Source organism: Manis pentadactyla, chromosome 1 (genome assembly GCF_030020395.1).
Source record: "Manis pentadactyla isolate mManPen7 chromosome 1, mManPen7.hap1, whole genome shotgun sequence".
NCBI classification, from domain to species: Eukaryota; Metazoa; Chordata; class Mammalia; order Pholidota; family Manidae; genus Manis; species Manis pentadactyla.
In genome coordinates this window covers 79,206,134-79,220,785 of record NC_080019.1, presented here as the reverse complement: position 1 = coordinate 79,220,785, position 14,652 = coordinate 79,206,134, and positions in this window count along the sequence as shown.

Below are 14,652 nucleotides of genomic sequence, written 5' to 3'. Positions count from 1 at the left end.
TAATGTAAAACACAAAACTATTAAAGAAAACTCCTAGAAAATAATATAGGAGAAAACCTAGATGACCTTGGATATGGTGACACATTTTGAGATATAACACCAAAGACACAATTCATGAAAGCAATAATTGATAAGTTGGACTTCATTAAAATTTTTTAAACTTCTGCTTTGTGAAAGACAAGGCTAGGGAATAAGACGACAAGCCACAAAATGGGAGAAAATATTTGCAAAAGACACATCTGATAAAGGATTGCCATCCAAAATATACAAAGGACGCTTCAACCTCAACAATAAGAAAACAACCTGACAAAAATAAACCACATAGACACCTCACGAAAGAAGATACACAAATGGCAAATAGACATATGAAAAGATGTTCCACATTAAATTTCAAAGACAGTATACACCAAATGTTAAAGATGTGAGTTAAATTAAGTTTCACACGTGGCTGTTGAGGGTAGAAATTGGTTCAACTAATTCAGAAAAGTATCTAACATTATCCATGAGAGCTAAACATATACCTATCTTATGACTCAGCAAGTCCACTTCCTGATATATCAACAAACAATACAATATTGGGGTGCCTAGGGAAACATCAGTCAAGTCAGGATGGGGTATACTTAGATTCTGAACATCTGTGAGGTGGTCAAAAGGTTAATTTTAATTAGGAAAAGAAAGTAATGTAACTATTTTTTTTTATTTTGACAAAATGCAGACAATAAAAGAATTCCATAGTTGGTGACCCAACTGACTGAGAATTTTTCAATACCATCCGGGTACCTGTTTGGATTTAGTGCCACATTTACAAAGGCCATGTTTCCCACAGGCTGCTTCCAGCTTGTCTGACCACAGTGGGAATATTAGTGCTGGTCCATTACTACCCAGATGCATGACTCTCCTAAATGATGATTCTGGCCTTCAGCACAATAAAGCTTTCTTAGAATTGAACTACAGCTTGACAGTCTTCCTACTAAACCCACATTTTTCCATCTTTGTACGTGTTTGTCAAAAGCAAATACAGACAACGGAAAATTGTCTCAACACACACCACCAAGTCCCTTAATGACAGTACTAAACTGATGGCCAAAAGGCACACATTACATTTCCCAGGATTTCTGCTACTATCAAAAGGAATAGAGTTGCTCTGTAAAAAAAATATTTTTTAATGAGACTTTTTTTTTTACCATGACCAAGATTCTGTGCATAAGATCAAAAGAATTTGATCACTGTACATGAAACTCACCAGAGGAGCACCATTCAAGCTACGTGGTTTGGTCAGCCCCAAAGAACAGAGTTAGGCATGCAAATTTTGCTGGGACCCCCAGGAAAAAGTGTCAAAGAATCACTTGGACAAATACAGGATACTTGACACTTGTGCCTGAGGGGTGGCGGGGATCGATCCTGTCAAGATTGTCTCTCTTAATATATGCAGAGGCAGTGTTTATAAAACCCAAAGCACAGGCAATGTGTAAAATAGAGAATCTTGTTTAGTCTTATTTGTTTTTCTACACCTTGCATAAGCTGATGGACTGAAAGCTACAAAGGTATCTGCCCTTAAACAGGCTAAGAAAGTTGTCAGGGAGGCCATTTGGGTTCTTCATAGGCTCTGTGAGATTCCTGAGAAATTCTGTGATGTATAGATAGATATTAGTGCCTTCTGTTGAGGTCTCCACTTTAATTAAGCCACACCTTCACCATTTCCCTCAATGTATTTCTCATAAATAAATTAATTTCAGTAGTTAAATTTACTCAAAAATAAACAAGGACCATGTGATAGATAATAATGTTTATATGCAGGAAGAAAATATCTTAAATGATGGTCATACACATCCTCTTTATGGAGAAGACATGATTTTTGAGTTGAGTCTTCAATGATAAGATGAAATCAGTCATGCAAAGATTGAAAAGATGGATCCTCCAGATCAAGTGATCTGACATTAGAATCCAGTTATCTTTTTCCAAGAAAAAAAGAAAAGCAAGGTACTTGGCATATATATAAGACAGGAGAGGAGGATAAGTGAGTGTAGAGAGGTAGAACATAGTAAAAGGTTTTCATTGTCTAAGTGAAACAGGAAGCTGTTGGATGGTACTATAAAGCCCAGCTACACGATTTACTTCATGTTTTAAAAAGATTCCTCCGACTGCTATATAGATAATCACTTGAGGGTGGCAGAGAGTGAAAGCAGGGATATGGAGGATTGCAACTGATTGTGTTATTGGAAATGGAAAGTCGAGATGGAGATTATGATATATTTGGAGACAAGCATACCAGGTGTGTTCTAGACTTTTGTTTGTGTGGGTGAAAGAAAGAGGGGAATGATTTTGGCGTGAACTCAGGTGGATGTGGTTCCATCGACTGCTGTTTAGAAGATTAGGTGAGGAATCCGAATCAAAAGTGCTTCTGTGGGCCTGTTGGGTTTAGGCTGCCCATTTGGCTTCCCAGTGACAATGTCAAGTGGACTGCTGTGTATGTGTGTCTCAGCTCAGGAGTGATTTCAGTACTGAGGACACACATTTGGAATTATCAAGCATGGACATTATTTTAAAGTTTAAACAACATGTTTCTTGAGAAAAGGGTATTTAGAAAAATGAGGAATGGCACAGATGAAGCATTAGGCTACTTCAATATTTAGAGACTGAATAAAGGAGGACAACTTTAAAAAGAAAGGAGTCAAAAGAAGAAAGTATGTCAAATATTATGAAAAGCCAAATAAGATGAGGACAGGAAGAAATAACCATTAGATTTAGCATTATGATATTTACTGGTGACCTTAACAATTTCAGTGGTGGGGATGGAGGCTCACATGTTCCATAATAATATGAGAGAAGACTGAGAACATGGGTTTATGTACAGGTTGTTGGAAAAATATTTTTGTGGAAGTTGTTTCATCAGGTTGTTCCTGTAAGAGTACTTAAATCTTGTAAAATTTTCTTAAGTACCTCATTAGAGGAGTAGAGGGTGAGTGTGCAGTGCTTCATACTGTGGAATGTAGAGGAAAAGTTTACTTGATTATCAAATTCCACATGTATGGATTTATTAAATTCCACCAACACCTTGGCTCTATCCATGAAATTCTAATAAACTCACCAAAAAGATTAATCTTCCCTAGGAGTTAATCCATGCCCATGTTACTAGAATCAGCTGACCTTTGTTATTTCCTACAAACTCCCTACTTGTAAAATCTTAAGATCTATCCTGATATCAGATGGAAGTCTGGTATGACAAACATCTAAATATTTGTTTACATCAATTCATACATTTTTCCCTCAAAAATAGTAATATTTTGAGGTAATTTCAGGGGAGTAGGAGTAGTATGTTGGGTTTTAAGGGAGTAGGAACCGTATTGGGTACAAACGAGAAAATGTTTGAGATTAACTGATTTTAAAAGATATATTTGAATTTGCAAATTTCTCAAAGTTTAAATACTGAGATCTGTCATAGTCTCCTTTTATGTCCTCATATGTTGCTTCACCAGTCAAAAAGAAAAACCCGTTATTTGTACTATCTAAGGAAGTGGTATTTCTTTCTACTTGCATGAAAAATAAGAGATTGATGGTTGTCAAATATACATACATACTCATACACATAAAGATAGTTAATGAAATCGAAGTGGTAATAGATAGTCATAAGTCAGTAAAGATTCCTAATAGTCCATGAGGAGGAGGTTGTAATAATATGTGAAAGCACACTCCTGTAATCAACATACATACAATAACTAAAAAAAAATTTGGCCTTTGTTCTCAAGTGATAAATATAACAATTAAATAATTGATTCCTTGCTTGGTTCCTTAGAAGTATTACTAAACCTTATTTGAAGACTGAAGAAAAGTATCACTAATTCCCATTTTATAAATGAAGCAACTTTGACTCAGGGAGATAAATGACAAATTGAAATTCACACAACTATTAAGTGGTGGAGTTTGGAACCCAACTCAGGTCTTTCTCAGTCTAGTGCTGTGATTTTTTCCAGTATGCTACATTATAACCATAAAAGCATGAAATAATTTGAGTTTTTTAGTTGTAACTATGTACAGAGCTGTTTCATAGTTACCTGTTTATATATCTGACCAAAACCAGATGAAATGCCTGCCCTAGAATATTCTGATAAATGTCAGGAAAAAGTCAACATGAAAAACAATTTGGGTGACACCTAAATTCTGATTATTTTCTTACTTTATGAAACTCCCACTGAACAAAATATGAGGATATATTACATAGAAACCACAAAGCACATATTCCCAGGCTTTTAAAACCACTCCCCTGGCTTCCCCCTCACCCTATCCCCTACCATGATACAAACACATGCACTTGTTCCCAAGGGTTGGGAAAGCCAATCTCTCACAGCAATCGCGAGCATCTTTCAGAGCAACAGGGAAAGATATGGTGGACCACTGACAGCCTACACATCCCTCAAACAGAACATTCTCTACTGAGTCTCATTCTTTGTCTTCAAAGTCTGATAATGTTTAATCACATGCCATAGGGAAGAGCAATTTCTAAACAATGATTTCAAGTAAAGGCAATGTCTTACTATCCACCTGAACATATTAAGTACTGAGAGAGTCTGTCACTACATTTCATTACATACACATTTCATTTCTAAACTTTTTATACCAATTTACTCTGTCATATTCATGGTTTTCATCTATACAGTGAATGGTGAAAATAATAATTATAATTTTCTGAAACCACAAAATCTTGGATGGGAATGGTTGTTTGAAAACACCCATGAATAAGTTTGGTTTGTTATTTTGAGGTGCAGCTGCATTTATCAGCCCTGAATCAAACAGCCTGATTGGGGAGATGTTTACAAAATCTGTTGCTGATTTTAAAATTATGTTGTCTTCACACTAATTGTTGTTTCAAATGGATTGATTCAGGTATTGTAAATGAAAAGATGCCTATATTTAGTAGGCAGAAATTCTAATTTTAGACAGATGCAATGACAAATCAAAGAAGAGAAGACAAAATGAGTAAAAAGGAGGCAATGTCAGTGTAAAGTCAAAGCGACTACTTCTTATGAATATAGTGAAGTCACTGCTACTCAGCACTTCATCATATACTCCATAGCTCTCCTATGATGGAAATAACACCTGAAAAGAGTAAGGGCCAACAATCTGTGTGTTTTGATTAAATCCTATTATCTACCTGAGTTCTTTGGTTACTATGACAGACCATAGACCTTTGTGACTTTATTACCTGTGTCTCTGTATTTTTAAACATAATTTCCACTTTTATTCTACTTTAATTCCTTTCAATCTTAGTTACTTTAATATGCATCAAGATACTCCTGGAAAATATCCAATAAGTATAATTTCCTCTGCATTCATTGTATAGGTCATAAAATCCAGACAACTAAAGAAAAACTCACTATATGTCCTTATGTGAAAAACCAATATTATAAAAATATTTGTAGCTTCATTGCAAGTAATACCATCCGGTAGCAATCCAACCAGTCAAGACACAACTGGTGAATCAAGAATGATAAGAGAGTGAGTCCATGATAGTCTGAGATTTTTGTAGACTTGAAGCAAGAGAAGACTCACGCTTAGTAGTATTAAACTTTATTAAAATTTTACATTATAAACACTTGCTGAGTGCAAAAAATACTATTTAAAACTGGTTGCTTGTTCTAATCTCTAATGTCAATTTACATGACAAATAAGCACAGATTTGACAAGTTGATAAATATTGCTCTTGGAATCTATTAGTAAGAAATACAGGTTCCTGAAATTTAATTCCCTAAGCTTAATGAACCTAGTAAATTTGATCTGATGTCTTCTCAAGTTAATACATTAAATCTAAATTGACTTATATTTTAATGGGGAAAAATCTGTTCATATTTAAATTAATCTTGAAGAAAATACATATTGACATAGAATTATCTATACTATTCATAACTGAAGGCCTTATTTCATTTTATTCTGTTGATGATTTTTTGAAAAGGGACGAAAGTAATTAGCTCAACATGTAAGACTTGTATAGCAAATGCTAATTTCTTGCAAAAGTTTTCTAAGATGAGACGTTAAATTCATCATGCATGACTGACTGATTATGAAGTGCAATGCCCTGTCCTAGGTGTTGTGAAATATATAACCATAATTAAGATACAAAACTTCCTCTGAGAGCTTCAAGCCCATAAAGAAGACTTCAATTCATTTGCATATACCTCTTCAAAATGATTTCCTCTTTATTTCATGGCTAGTGTAGATATAGCCCATTTGTTTAACTTTCATATCTATTTTATATCATAGGCACTATATACAATCCACATTTATAGAAAACTTAAATATAACCCATGACTATAGAGAAAAAAAGAACCTTATAATGTAGAATCTAAGAATGTAATATCATAAAACCATAAAATCACAAAACCATAAATCACACAACAGAGAATGTATAAATGAAGATTATTATATAAATGCTGATAATAGGGGAGAAACAACAAAATTGTCAAGATGAATAGGCCCTGGATTTTGGAGGGCACTCAAGATGGCGGCATGAGTAGGGTGGCGGAAATCTCCTCCCAAAACCATATATGTCTTGAAAATACAGAAAATAAAATTATTCCTAAAAGAGAGACCAGAAGATACAGTACAACAGCCAGGCTACATCTACATGTGCGAGAACTCAGCATCTCACAAAAACCGTAAGATACAAAGCTGTAACCTGGCGGGATCCAAGCACTACCCCCAGCCCAGCTCACCAGCAGGAGGAAAAGAATCAGAGTGGGGAGGGAGTGAAAGCACAGGGCTGCTAAATAATGAGCCCTAGTAATCTGCACTGGGAGCAGACACACATTGCATGGTATACTGGATATTAGAGAAACAGAAAAGTAAAATCTGAGACTGTGAGCAGCCCACAGTGGGCTCTCCTGGGACAAAAGAAAAGTGGGTGCTTTAGAAGTCTTAGAGAGACAAGGGTTTAAGAGGTGGACAAAATCTTCCCAGCACACTCAGCCTAGCAGGCAGGAATCTTAAGGAACTTCAGGCACCCTAACCCCCTGGTTGGCAATGTAGCTCCAAAGCCCCTCACGGTGATAAGCAGCCTGCTGTTCAATTCCCCCCATGCTGGCACTGCAAGCAAACCATCTGACCCACCACTGCTGCAGACCAGCTGGGTAGCAGCTCCGCCTACAGCAACTACACAGTGTCTTCTCCCAGCACGCAGCTAACCAGGCCAGACTCAGAGGCTGCTGCCTACATGCAGCTGCCTGGCACAGGCAAAGAAAGCCAGCGCAAAGTCTGGAAGGCATGAAGGGGTGCCATTCTAGCAGGAGAAAGACACCTGGTGCATCTGTGACCTCCCACAGTGCCCTAGGCTACCCTGAGGGCCGCCCCGCCCATGGAAGCTCAGGGGATTAACCCAGAGACTGCTCCCTGTGTGCATGTAACTAGAACAGGCAACAGAGAAGGGCAAGGTGACCAGCAAGCAGAAAGGGATTTTGTTCTCCCAGCTGACACACATGCCACTTGCCAGTGATCACTTCTATTGCCATGAAAAGGCAGAAGAATCTGGTCAAGTCAAAAATCACTCAAATAATGCCAGGGAGAGGGCCTGGGGAAATAGGTATAATCAATCTTCCTGAAAAAGAATTCAAAATAAAAGTCATAACCATGGTGATGGAGCTGCAGAGAAATATGCAAGAGGTAAGTGATGAAGTCTACAGGGAGATAAAAGAAATGAACAATCAATAGAAGGACTTAAGAGCAGACTGGATGAGGTGCAAGAGACTGTTAATTGAATAAAAATCAGAGAAAAGGAATACAGAGAAGCTGAGGCAGAGAAAGATAAAAGGGTCTCTATGAAAAAATATTAAGAGAACTGTGTGACCAATCCAAAAGGAACAATATTCGCATTATAGGGGTACCAGAAGAAGAAGAGATAGAAAAAGGGATAGAGAGTGTCTTTGAACAAATAATTGCTGAAAACTTCCCCTAGCTGGGGAAGGAAATAATCTCTCAGACCAGGGAAGCCAGAGATCTCCCAAACCAAGGGACCCAAGGAAGACAACACCAAGAAATATAATAATTAAAATGGACAAGATCAAAGACAAGGACAGGGCATTGAAAGCAGCCAGAGAGAGAAAAAAGATCACCTACAAAGGAAAATCCATCAGGCTATCATCATACTTCTCAACAGAAACCTTACAGGCCAGAAGAGAATGGCATGATATATTTAATGCAATGAAACAGAAGGGCCTTAAACCACGAATACTGTATCCAGCCAGATTACCATTTAAATTTGAAGGAGGGATTAAACAATTTCCAAAAAATGAAAAGTTGAGGGAATTTGCCTGCCACAAGTCACTTCTACAGGGTATTTTAAAGGGACTGCTCTAGACGGAAGTACTCCTAAGGCTAAATAGGTGTCACTAGAGAAAATAAAATCACAGCAAAGAAAGCAGACAAATCAAATACTAAGTAAAGGCAAAAAATAAAATCAGCTTCCATAGAAGCAGTCAAGGGAAACACAAAAGAGTACAGAATAAAACACCTAACAAATAAAGAGAGGAGGAGGAAGAATAAGAAGGGAGATAAATAAAGGACCATCAGACTGTGTTTATAATACCATAATAAGTGAGTTAAAGTTAGACAGTTAGATAGTAAAGAAGCTACCCTTGAACCTTTGGTAACCACAAATCCAAATTCTGCAATGGCAATAAGTATATATCTATCAATAATAACCCTAAATGTAAATGGACTAAATGCACCAATCAAAAGACACAGAATAATAGAATGGATAAAAAAATAAGTTCCATCTATACGCTGCCTACAAGAGACTCACCTCAAACCCAAAGACATACACAGACTAAAAGTGAAGGGATGGAAAAAGATGCAAACAATAAGGAGAAAAAAGCAGGTGTTGCAGTACTTGTATCAGACAATATAGACTTCAAAACAAAGAAAGTAACATGAGATAAAGAAGGACATTACATAATGATAAAGGGGTCTGTCCAACAAGAGGATATATCCATTATAAATATCTATACATCCAAAACAGGAGCACTGACATATGTGAAACAAATACTAACAGAATTAAAGGAGGAAATAGAATGCAATGCATTCATTTTAGGAGACACACCACTCACTCCAAAAGACAGATCAACCAGACAAAATGAGGACACAGAGGCACTGAACAACACACTAGAACAGATGGACCTAACATACATGTACAGAACTCTGCACCCAAAGGAGCAGGATACACATTCTTCTCAAGTGCACATGGAACATTTTCCAGAATAGACCACATACCAGGTCACAAAAAGAACCTCAGTAAATTCAAAGAGATTGAAATTCTACCAATCAACTTCTCAGACCACAAAGGTATAAAACTAGAAATAAATTGTACAAAGAAAACAAAAGCCTCACAGACACATGGAGGCTTAACAACATGCTCCTAAATAATCAATGGATCAATGACCAAATTAAAACAGAGATTGAACAATATATGGAGACAAATGAAAACAACAGCACAAAGCCCCAACTTCTGTGGAATGCAGTGAAGGCAGTTCTAAGAAGAAAGTATATAGCAATCCAGGCCTATTTAAAAAAGGAAGAACATTCCCAAATGAATAGTCTAAAGTCACAATTATTGAAACTGAGGAAAGAAGAACAAATGAGGCTCAAAGTCACCAGAAGGACGGACATAATAGATCAGAGAAGAAATAAATAAAATTGAGAAGAATAAAACAATAGAAAAAAATCAAGGAAACCAAGAGCTGGTTCTTTGAGAAAATAAACAAAATAGATAAACAGTTAGCCAGACTTACTAAGAGAAAAACAGAATCTACACACATAAACAGAATCAGAAATGAGAAAGGAAAAATCATGACAGACAGCACAGAAACACAAAGAATTATTAGAGAATACTATGAAAATATATATGCTAACAAGCTGGATAACCTAGAAGAAATTGACAACTTTCTAGAAAAATACAACCTTCCATGACTGACCAAGGAAGAAACAGACCAATTACCAACAACAAAATTGAATTGGTAATCAAAAAACAACCCAAGAACAAAACCCCTGGACAAGACAGATTCACCACTGAATTTTATCAGATGTTTGGAGAAGACATAACGCCCATTCTCCTTAAAGTTTTCCAAAAAATTGAAGAAGAGGGAATACCTGCAAACTCATTCTATGAAGCCAGCATCACTCTAATACCAAAACCAGGCAAAGACCCCACAAAAAAAAGAAAATTACAGAGCAATATCCCTGATGAACATAGATGCAAAAATACTCAACAAAATTTTAGCAAACAGAATTCAAAAATACATCAAGAGGATCATACACCATGACCAAGTGGGATTCATCCCAGGGTACAGCACTCGAAAATCCATCAACATCATCTACCACATCAACAAAAAGAAGGACAAAAACCACATGATCATCTCCATAGATGCTGAAAAAGCATTTGACAAAATTCAACATCCATTCATGAAAAAACTCTTAACAAAATGGGTATAGAGGGAAAGTACCTCAACATAATAAAGGCCATATATGACAAACCCACAGCCAACATCATACTTAATAGCAAGAAGCTGAAAACTTTCACCTGAGATCAGGAACAAGACTGGTATGCCCACTCTCCCCACTTTTATTCAACATAGTTATGGAGGTCCTGGCCATGGCAGTCAGACAACACAAAGAAATAAAGGGCATCAAGATTGGTAAGGAAGAAGTCAAACTGTCACTATTTGCAGAGGACATGATACTGTACATAAAAAACCCTAAAATATCCACTTTAAAACCAGCAGAACTAATAACTGAATTCAGCAAAGTAGCAGAATACAAAATCAATACACAGAAATCTGTTGCTTTCCTACACACTAACGATGAACTAGCAAAAAGAGAAATCAGGAAAACAATTCCATTCACAATTGCATCAAAAATAATAAAATACCTAGGAATAAACCTAACCAAGGAAGTGAAAGACCTATATCCTGAAAACTACAAGACACTCTTAAGAGAAATTAAAGAGGACACTGACAAATGGAAATTCATCCCATGCTATTGGGTAGGAAGAATTAATATTGTCAAAATGGCCATGCTACCTAAAGCAATCTACAGATTCAATGCAATCCCTACCAAAATTTCAACAGTATTCTTCAACAAACTGGAATAAATAGTTCAAAAATTCATATGGAACCACAAAAGACCCCGAATAGCCAAAGCAATCCTGAGAAGGAAGAATAAAGCAGGGGGCACCTCACTTCCCAACTTCAAGCTCTACTACAAAGCCACAATAATCAAGACAATTTCATATTGGCACAAGAACAGACCCACAGACCAGTGGAACAGAATAGAGAGTCCAGATATTAACCCAAACATACATAGTCAATTAATATATGATAAAGGAGCCATGGATATACAATAGGTAAATGGCAGCCTCTTCAACAGCTGGTATTGGCAAAACTGGACAGCTACATGTAAGAGAAAGAAACTGAATTATTATCTAACCCCATACACAAAAGTAAAATTGAAATGGATCAAAGACCTGAATGTAAGTGATGAAACCATAAAACTCTTAGGAAAAAACATAGGCAAAATTCTCTTGGACATAAACATGAGTAACTTCTTTCTGAACACATCTCCCCAGGCAAGGGAAACAAAAGCAAAAATGAACAAGTGGGACTATATCAAGATGAAAAGCTTCTGTACAGCAAAGGACACCATCAATAGAATACAAATGCATAATACAGTATGGGAGAATATATTCATAAATGACATATCCAATAAAGGGTTGACATCCAAAATATATAAAGAGCTCACACACCTCAACAAACAAAAAGCAAATAATCCAATTAAAAAATGGGCAGAGGATCTGAACAGACACTTTTCCAAAGAAGAAATTCAGATGGCCAACAGGCACATGAAAAGATGCTCCACATCACTAATCATCAGAGAAATGCAAATTAAAACCACAATGAGATATCACCTCACACCAGTAAGGATTGTTACCATCCAAAAGATAAACATCAACAAATGCTGGCGAGGATGTGGAGAAAGGGGAACCCTCCTACACTGCTGGTGGGAATGTAAATTAGTTCAACCATGTGGAAAGAAGTATGGAGGTTCCTCAAAAAACTAAAAATAGAAATACTGTTTGACCCAGGAATTCCACTCCTAGGAATTTACCATAAGAATGCAGCAGCCCAGTTTGAAAAGACATATGCACCCCTATGTTTATCACAGCACTATTTACAATAGCCAAGAAATGGATGAGTATACAATGGGGAAATGACAGCCTCTTCAATAGCTGGTGTTGGCAAAAATGGACAGCTACATACAAGAGAATGAAACTGGATTATTGCCTAACCCCATACACAATGGATGTGTTGTACATGGAACATTTTCCAGTAAATGAATGGATAAAAAAGATGTGGTGTATATACACAATGGAATATTATTCCACCATAAGAAGAAAACAAATCCTACCATTTGCAACAACATGGATGGACCTAGAGGGTATTATGCTCAGTGAAATAAGCCAGGCAGAAAAAGACAAGTATCAAAAGATTTCACTCATCTGTGGAGTATAACAATTTAGAAAAAACTGAAGGAACAAAACAGCAGCGGACTCACAGAACCCAAGAATGGACTAACAGTTACCAAAGGGAAAGGGACTGGTCAGGAGGGGTGGGAAGGGAGGGGTAAGGGGAAAAAGGGGGCATTACGATAAGCACACATAATGTAGGGGTAGGGGCACGGGGAAGGCAGTACAACACAGAGAAGACAAGTAGTGATTCTATAGCTTCTTACTACACTGATGGACAGTGACTGTAATGGGGTATGGGGTGGGGACTTGATAATGTGGTAGTCTAGTAACCATAATGTTGCTCATGTAATTGTACATTAATGATACCAACATAAATAAAAAATAAAAATAAAAATAAATGAATAGGCCCTGGATAAGTACCTAAGGATGTGAATGGAAGAGAATCATGGGATGTCACTTTTAGCCAGATCACAGCCAAATGCTCTGTGCAGCAGATACGACTGAGCACTACTTTTGTGTTAGGCCCTGTGTGAGGTACACAGGGCAAAGTGGTTTAAAGGGATGTAGACTCACCTTCATAGACCTTATAGCTTCTGGGAGTGAGGGTGACCATATTAACAAGTAATCACTCCAGACAGGGGATACAATCTATGAAAGTTGCTGGCTTAATAAGCACAGAGAACTCTCATCTCAGCTGAGATCTGATGTGTGAAGAGCAGTTACTGGGTGCGTTTGGATTGAAGAAGGGGTTAGAAGATGTTCCCAGGAAAGGGAGCGGTGGTTTGGGTAGAGGTTCTGAAGCAGGAGGCAGCAAAGCACATCTGAGGAAGAGAAAGAAACGTGTGTCTGAAATGTTGAGAGCAGGGACAGGGAACATCATAAGCTGAGAACAGGGAGTTAACTGATGATCAGCATATGTAGAGCCCTGTTAGTTATACTTGAATCTTTATTCTAAGTATAAGAAAAAAATTACTGAAACATTTTAGGCAGAGGTGATTCTTTTTAAATGATTATTCAAGTTGTAGGGTGGAGATTATATTAGAAAGGTTTCAAATGAAGGGGGGACCAGCCAGGTGGTTGTTAAAATAGTTTAGGCAGGAGGTTATGGTAAAGTGGATTAATATACTTTGCTGGAAGTGCAGATGGAGCAGAAATAGATCAACTTAAGATATGTCTAGGTAAAAAATCAAAAGAATTATTGATGAATTGAATGTTGGGGTGAGTGACAAAAATTGTGTCAAGGAAAACTTCTGGTTTTCTACCTTGTTCAGTGAGTGATGTCTTTCACTGAACTGGAATCCTAGAGAAAAATAAGATTTGGGAGTGGATAATGGGCTGAGACATTACTGGGTTTTTTTGTCTACTAGGTTTTGAAGTATCCAAGAAGAGATGTCAGATAAAATTTTGTATGAATTATGGAGATTAGAGTAGTGCTCTGAACTAGAGATCTAATTAAAGAGACTCATTAGACTACTCCAAAGTTTAGTTAAAGAATGAACAAAGAAAAGAAGCAGGAAGGAATGGGTATGTTGTAATGTGGAAGAATTCACAAGTAAAAATGTTACTGGAAATCTGCACCGCTAGCAGTCTCAAAATACACTATTTGTCTTCATAATTTCATCATATTGGGATATGGACTTCTGCTGTATGATCTAAGAAGTAATTTTTTTTTCAGTATCATCTTGGTCTAGATCACAAGACATTTAATCACAACTAAAATGCCAGAAATAAAAGGATAAAGACAACTCTCACTGAATGGCAGGCTCATGTGTGTGTATAAGCAGCCTATCTGTTCACTGCAGAATGAAGTCCATGGGAAGTTGATTACAAATGATGCTTCATGATAATGAGATCTTACTTATGTCAGTACAATGGCATAAAGATTTAATAATCTTATGCCTTTTTCCTGTAAATACCTAGCTACCTGTCCTAAGAGTCTTTGGACATTGCCATTTTTTCTCCAGTCGTTGTTCATAAAGGGTTACTTACTTCCAGTTCTTCAGGTTTTCAGTTTCTCTTCCCCATGCTAATATAGCCTTTTGTTTGTAAACTTTTCTCAAACAGGATTTTTTTTTGCTAAGGCTTACTGTACTTCCCCTTCCCCATAAATACAAAAGCTAAAAGTTCTGCTGCTGATGAAAAAATAT